This window comes from Podarcis filfolensis (assembly GCF_964270895.1).
Source record: "Podarcis filfolensis genome assembly, chromosome: 6".
NCBI classification, from domain to species: Eukaryota; Metazoa; Chordata; class Lepidosauria; order Squamata; family Lacertidae; genus Podarcis; species Podarcis filfolensis.
In genome coordinates this window covers 63,382,022-63,389,993 of record NC_139609.1, presented here as the reverse complement: position 1 = coordinate 63,389,993, position 7,972 = coordinate 63,382,022, and the positions used below count along the sequence as shown (strand labels likewise).

Below are 7,972 nucleotides of genomic sequence, written 5' to 3'. Positions count from 1 at the left end.
TAATAAGCAGGACCAGACAATTGAACACAGTTTGTGTCTTGTTTGGACAGGATGCAAACTGCATCCCATCATCACTGTGCACACCACGGACTTCCCTTTGCTTGGCAGAGGGGCCGAATGGATGTTAATTATGCTGATGGGCTGCTAGCCTGAATGTTGGGTATTCTAAGTCTTCAGTCTTAACGGCATTTCAGACCACCTCAGCACCATTTCATGGCTTGTGACCTACAGTGCTCAGTTTTCAGTTGAGGTGGAGAGCAGGGAGGAGGAATGGTAATATAGAGAACTTAAAATAGGTTGAGAAAATACCATTTTAATTCACTAGAGGACTTTCTGGTGAACTATAGATCTTAAGTCCATTGCTTAATTTCTAAAACCGGCAGTATGTATTTCATTATTACTTAAAGAAATTTATAGACCACTTCACAGCATAAAGCAACCTAAGAGGTGTATGCCTGACTAGAATCACTTATTTCCCACCCTGGAAGTATTGGCTCTGGTAATGTTTATGCAAGAGTGAGATGAACTCTGCAGATGTTCAGAAAAGCTCTGTCCCAGATTACAGCAGTGATGGGGAAGCTTTGTGATGTAGCAGGCTAGATCTTTATGTTCCCCCACCCCGCAAGCCAACTTTGACAGATGGGGTGGAGTGGGGAGACAGTGATCAAGCAGGATTGAATTCCCATGCATCAGCTGATGTGCAGGGAATACAGTCCTGCTTTCTGCAGGGTTTAGGTGTGCAAGAGAGTTCCCCACAGGGTTAGAGTCGAAGTTGAATTACAGCAGTAAAAAAAAATATCATTTCATTTTTATATTTTATTGTACTGCGGTGCATTTCCCTGTATTGAGTTGCATTTCATATTTTCTGTAAGCCACCCACAGAACTTTGTGACATATATTAATTAATGTATGCACTGTGCACCATACATTAAGATTTTGCTCATGGGTAGGCAAACTAAGGCCTGGGGGCCAGATGTGGCCCAATTGCCTTCTAAATCCGGCCCGTGGACGGTCCGGGAATCAGTGTGTTTTTACATGAGTAGAATGTGTCCTTTTATTCAAAATGCATCTCTGGGTTATTTGTGGGGCCTGCCTGTTTTTTTTTTTTTTCTTCCTTTCAAAATATAGTCCGGCCCCCCACAAGGTCTGAGGGACAGTGGACCGGCCCCCTGCTGAAAAAGTTTGCTGACCCCTGTTCTTGTTCATGAAGTGTGTGGGGCCGGAGGTTGAAGTAGTACTCTTGGACCACACACACAGGTTCAGGTGTGAATGCCCCCAAATCAGTTTCTGCATGGGAAAGTCTTCACTGCACTAAAGGAGAAAAGTGTGAATCTGCTAGGAAATAGCTCTCATTTGGAATGTGTTGACAAATATGCAACTGGTTCACTTACTCTCGTGCTATACTGATTTCATCTCATCTGTTAGCGTCTCACTTGAACAATCACTTTTATTTTCATCTATAGACATAGTCAACCCGGGCTAGAACTGCCCAAATCACTTAATTCTAAAAGTACCAATAACTCAATGTGACAGCCATTTCCACAGCCTGCCAACACATGTTTGCACATAGGTGACTTTGTGGACAACAGTGGCAGGCTCAGTAGAAGGAGGGGGGATTACCCTGACATTTCTCCATCCTACCTAGAATCATTTAGATTTCCAAAAAGATATTGTGTGAGCTCCATGATACACAGAATCAAGAGGACTGAATATATAGATTGAAGTGCATGTACACTTCTGCATGAGTGTGCAGCTCAAATATGTTATTCCCATGGTGCGAGGTGTAGAAAAGGGCAACCAAAATGATCTACAGAGACAAGGTTTGGGACTACAGAGACAATGATGACTTAGAAAGGGGACATGAAAGAAGCATAAAATATATGCATGATTCAAGGAAAGTGAGCAGGGAGACCTTTGTCTCCTTCATCACTCCTTCCTGTTGAAGGTTGAGGCCTAGGAAGAGAGAAGAAAATACTGGAAGTAAATCACTGGCTGTGCAGGTGGTGTCAGCAGGAAAGGTTTGGCTTCTTGGACTGTAGTCTCTGCTTCTGTGAGGAAGAACTTCTGGAACACGAGGGAGAGAAGTGCTATTGTACTCATGTCCTGCTTGTTGGCTTCCCAGAGGCATCTGGATCATCACTGTGAGAATAGAATTGTGAACTAGATGGGCCTTTGACCAGATCATAGCTGTCAACTTTTCCCTTTTTTTAAGGGAAATTCCCTTATTCCAAGAAAAGGGAAAAGTTGACAGCTATGGACCAGATCCAGTAGGCTTCTTGGTTCTTATGAGGTCCAGATCCAGCCCTCACCATGCAAAGGATGTTACTGCAGGGTAAAATATCTGAACTGTGCTGTTGTGTCAAGGGATAGTTTACGAAACAATGGATTGTGTTTAACTAACTTTTACTCAGAGTAGGCCCACTGGAATTAATGGCCATGATTAAGTTCGGTTTTCAAATTTTGATGGGTCTACTCTTAGTAAAAGGGAGTTGAATACCATCCAGTGTGGAGATTCCACAGTAAACTTTGGCAAAGCACAGCTGCTTGCCTGCAAATTTCCAAGGCATTCACAGGAGGAATAAAGTGTTTTTCAGAACACTCAGATAAATGGTCTCCATTCCAAAAAGATCACCTTATGCTGATTTCTTCACCGCAGTGACCATCTCAGTTGTTCACCTGAAACCACCCCGACATATCACTTGATTGTATGGAAAACATTCAGCTGACAAGTCAAAGTGGCTGCTTGACTTAATCTAAATATAGTGCCCAATCGCAAAGGACCTTAGCCACCCTCTCTTCTCTTTTCTGTTCATGATTTAAAAGAATTGTCTGACATTACTGCACAGCAGGCCCCTCAACTTTTGTATCAAATGGCACATTACCATGCAACTGAGTGCTCCGTAATGTCTGTGACTGCATCATTGCCCAGGCTGAGACTTGAGGACTGAAATCTTCATTTTTATTTCATGAATATTTTAAACACCCTTCTGAAGGAAATTCCTGTGCTGCGTTTATGTGACAAACACAGTTTGAAACTCGAAAGGCATCCAATCCCTGTTGTTAAACATTTCAAGGATTAGTGGGAATGCTGAACCCTATCGCTTGTCGCATGCCATATCAAATTTCAATCTGCAAGACTCAATTGACAACATCCTTCCAGGGCAGCTTTCTGTGCAGTCTGTGGCATTGGTGTAGTGGAGGCCTGTGGTCACAAAACAACATATAACTCCTATTGGCAACTAATCATGGTGCCATCATTTGAGTTTAACAAGGCCTGAGCAGTTTCACTCCAGTGTAAACTAAGGTGTGGACAAAGGACTCTTTAACCTTCTAGTTCAGTTGGTAGAGCATGAGATTCTTAATCTCAGGGTTGTGGGTTTGATCCCCATGTTCGGCAAAAGATTCCTGCAATGCAGGGGATGATCCTTGGGGTCCCTTCCAACTTTACAATTCTATGACTCCCAGCAAAAACAGCAACAGAGCCTTTTGCAGTGCTGGCCTCTTATTATTTTGAGGCTCAGGGCTCACAGTAATGGTGCACAGTTAGTAGGGTAGTCTACTGATGCCAAAAAAGCTAAAATGAATCACCTAGTAAGGCATTAATTTGCATACAGTTTGCTTAGGAGTAATATGTAAAATTGTAATATCACAATATCTAAATTTACATACCAATGTAAAATTAGAAATAACTACTATAATTTAAATAGAAATATAATCCTTCTCACCATTAGACACCTCATCATAGGAAGACTATGACAAACTGTTGATGGGTACCTTCAAGGCCCCTCCTGTTCTCCCTTCTAATGGTTCTTTAATCTAATTGTGTGTCAACTGGATGCTTGTAAAATGGTCGCCACCTGTATTATTGTGAGAAAGGGAGGGGAGGGGAGGAGAAGGAGAAGAGGGGATATTATTAAACAATGATAAACTTTTATGCAATGAGAAGATACTATTGTCTTCTGAAACACCATGGCAATAATAGATGCTTTCAAGCTCTCTCCTAGAGCTTGTTTTATTTTTACTTTTTGTTCACACTTTTATTTCGGTACATAAAACAAACACAAAGAAAAATAAAGACAAAAGTCTCAAAATAAACCACAATTCCCTCCTTCATCCACAACCCACTCTCAAATTTCTTTAAAATCCCTTGGACACCCATCTTTTCCTTTTCTAAGACAAAACAGAGTTTCAGGAAAATTTTGGGTAATAATCGCTGCAATGGGCATCACTGGATTATCTCTTAGGGAAGGGTCTCTCAGATGGAGGATTCAGGGGGAGGAAATGTTGCACATTCTGAAGAGGTTAAGCACTTTTCAGCCGGATTGGCTTCCTGTCGTTCTTGCTGTTCTTGTTGCTGGGTAGAGCTTTTCTCTTGGCCTGGTTATTTTGCAGGTCAGACTATTTGCTGTCTCCTCATTGAACCACCAACCAACAAAAAATATCCTTGCTTGCTGCTTGGTTGTCTGCAGAATATGTCATGTCCCGCCCAGGTAATATGCCTTGTGCTCTTGATTATACACTGAATGAAAAACAAGGCTGCCTCTTTTGTCTCTCTGTGGGTTGAGCCTGCCCCATTGGAAGCTAACATTACATCCACTTCCCAGTTGGAAGGAAGCATTGACATTTTGTCTGAATCGTCAAATTGCTGCTATAGCCTGACCGTTTGAAAACAACCACCAAGAGCTTGCTTTTCCTTTCCTCTGAAAGCCAAATAAAACATAGAATACTATTGTAGGATTAAGCAGACCTTGAACCTGGTCATTCATTCATTCAATAAATATACCGCCCTATAGCTGGAGGTCTCAGGCCGGTTCACATCTAGCTCTGGGAATAAGATCTGGCTTTTGGAGGCCATTAATAAATATTAGCGAATCAAGGAAATTAATTTCTTTCAACTATATTTTTATAATAACCAAACTGACCTCCCACATTAAAAGATAGCTAGCATTTCTGAAGCAGTTTATCCTTATGTCATTTATTCTTCAAATCTGTGCCACCCCAATCGCTGAGCGGGGCAAGATTCCAGGGGTTCCGGGTGCAGCTACCCAGGGTTCGTATTTCCTTTGGCAAATGAGGCACAACAGAATCTTTACAATATATGGTTTGTTTACACATATATACAACCTGAACCTATGATGGAGGGGTTCCCAGCATTACACTCCAAGAGGGTCTTGCTTCCTCCATAGCACAGCCTTGGATTCAAACAGAAATCAGCCGAAGCTCTCTGACCCTCTGCTCCAGCTTGCTGTCTTTTCCTGCCCTAGGACACATCTCTGCCAGTGCAATCCTAAATTCAATCCTAAATTCTGACATTTACCTTAGGACATTTCCATTCACTCAAAAAGGATGAAAATAAAATTATTATTATATTATATTATTATTAATTATTATTGTTGTTGTTGTTACTATTATTATGACGACAACAACAACATTATTGGGAGGAGGTAGGAATATATTTTAAATGCCATTTTAAATGCATCATGGTGTGCCTGGTCCAAATCCGTGGTGTCTTTCCCCTATAATTAATATACCACTTAACATTGTAGCTTTGAAGTGGTCTACAATAAGGTTCAAAAGGTACAATTTTAAAAAACAGTTAAAGCTAAAATCAGAAAACTTACTTAAAATAACCTGATGAAGTAAAAAGAAGTTTGCATGTGCATCTGCTTCGTCCATTGAAAAGAATGGACAAACCATTGTGGATGGGGTTTGTGTCTTGTGTGCACCACACATCTCACCACACAGGTAATAAATCACTGGAGTAGGTTGAGACAGGCATTCTCAACCACAAGCTCAGGCTTCTGATCAGTACCTAACAGTCACCGCCAAGCTCAACCAAAAAGTACATTTTTCTTTCCCTTGTTCACCTCGTTAAGCAGAACTCCCAATATACTTGCTATTTCTGGAGCACCTCTGGGCTTCATTTTCGGCTTACCCAACGCAGGAAAAGCCTAATAAAAGCATATAATGAATCTTTGCAGAAGGAGAGTTTCCATGCCAGGCTCATCCAGAGCACCTTTCACCTTGTATCCCCACAGAAAATACCCTTCCCAACCTTTCATGTCTGCGATCTGTTCACACAGCATTTTATATTGTGGTATAATCCCAAGTGGCTTGGACTTAAACCTGAACTACATCTGGTTTATATCTAGAATCAGTTTTCTAGAGATAGTGATTTCCTTAAAAAGCCCCTGCTCCTCCACAAAAGCCAGAAAGCATTATTTAAGGCAGGGTAAAAATGTCAAAGCTATGTAACTCTATAGACTGACAGACACACATAAAACGAGGATACTATTAATATGGCTTATCAAAACATTATTTTATTTGTTGTGGGTGAGGAATAAACAAACATCCTTCATTACTCTTTCTTTTCTTTTTAGTTAATAGCATTGATGAATATGCAAATAATTAGCAGAGATGATTCCCCTGTAGGCCCCCAATTCTAGGCATCAGTTAATTTGGCAAAGTTTTTATAACATGCTGCTCTTCGGATTGTTTTATTGACTTTAAATCTAGCCTTCTTTAAAAAAATTATTAATTACACAATAGCTGTTTCCCTTCAAAGAAGAATGGGCTCTAGTGACCTAACAACCCTTTCAGCTCAGTAAAGGTGTTGGGTGAAATATTGACCATCAAAAAAATCAATCAACACATTTTCTGTGTGTGGCTTAAAAGCAGTTGCATATTGTAAGGACAAAGGCCCCAATCCTCCAGTGTTTCACTCTTGCATCTGCCATTCATTAACCACAATGAATCTCCTCCATAAGAAATCACCCCAGCAGGTGATTCGAGGATTGGACTATATGTGTGATACAGAGAAGGATGAATAACTCTCTCTGTATGTCAATGAAGCCCCTTCACAATTGCATTTTGTGAAGGGGAATCACACATAGTGCAGGCCTGCAAAGTTACATCATAGGCTCTGGCCTTGAGATTGTGCCACAGTGCTGGCACACACATACCCCAACATCCATCCGTGAAGAATGGAGGCCTATGAGGGAAAGCCAATGTGCCCAGGGATTTCCCCTTCGTTTTGTAATGCCAATCATACAGGGCTCCAGAACAATTTGAATACAAATAGATACAAATCTATGCCACACTTGCCAACATCCCACTGACGAAAATCAGGACACATGTCTTTTGTTGCAAGTCAGAGGCACTGAAACACACATGTCTTTTGCGCTCATTCACAAGCCAGCTGCAAGTACCAGCTCACCCCCCTCCAGGGGCGTATCAAGGGGGTGTGGCAGGTGCAGTCTGCCCTGGGTGTCACCACTGAGGGGGGTGACAAAATGGCAGGAGGCACTCACCCCGGGGCCTGCAGTGCGCCCGAGCCATGCGTCTAAGGCGCCTGCAGGCTCCACACTGTCCACCCACTGCCTCTACCCCAGCTGTAGGGTGGCTGAGACCCCACAGCATGCCACGACCCTATGGGTGCCGCGCGCCCCATCCTTTTCCCGTCCCTCCCTAAGGGTGCAGCGTGCCCCATCCTGTTCCTATGGGTGCAGCGCACCCCACCCCACCCCTATGGACAGTTCATCCCAGGTGCCTGAGAGGCTTCCTCCACCGCTACCTCCCTCCCCAAGCTCAGCAACAGCAGCAGCACTGGAAGGGAGAAATAGGACATTCCAGGATCCAATCAGAAGCCGGGATGTCTTCTGTAATTCTAGGATGTCCCAGGAAAATCGGGACAGTTGAGGGGTATCTTACATATGTAAGCTTTTTCTTGAAGATATATATACCTAATGTGTGAAGTTCAACAATGGAGCTAGCAGCTCTAGAGATGCAGTCATGCAACTCCATTCTAGGTGATATTTTCCTTTACACAGTGCACGCATAAAGGGGGCTTTATGCTCGTAATTTTTGTTGTTTTCCATAAATATGATGAGGGATTAAAGGATGCTCCAGCTCTCATGTGCTATATGCCAATCATAACCTACCACAGAGGAAGTCAATTGAGTTTGAGAAGTCA

The 7,972-nt window shown here is 42.4% G+C and overlaps 1 protein-coding gene across 6 annotated transcripts in view; it reads left to right on the top strand.

Annotated features, from left to right (window-relative positions):
• Nucleotides 1–7,972, top strand: part of KCND3 (potassium voltage-gated channel subfamily D member 3) — a 278,646-nt gene that overhangs the window by 89,146 nt on the left and 181,528 nt on the right. The window lies entirely within an intron of this gene.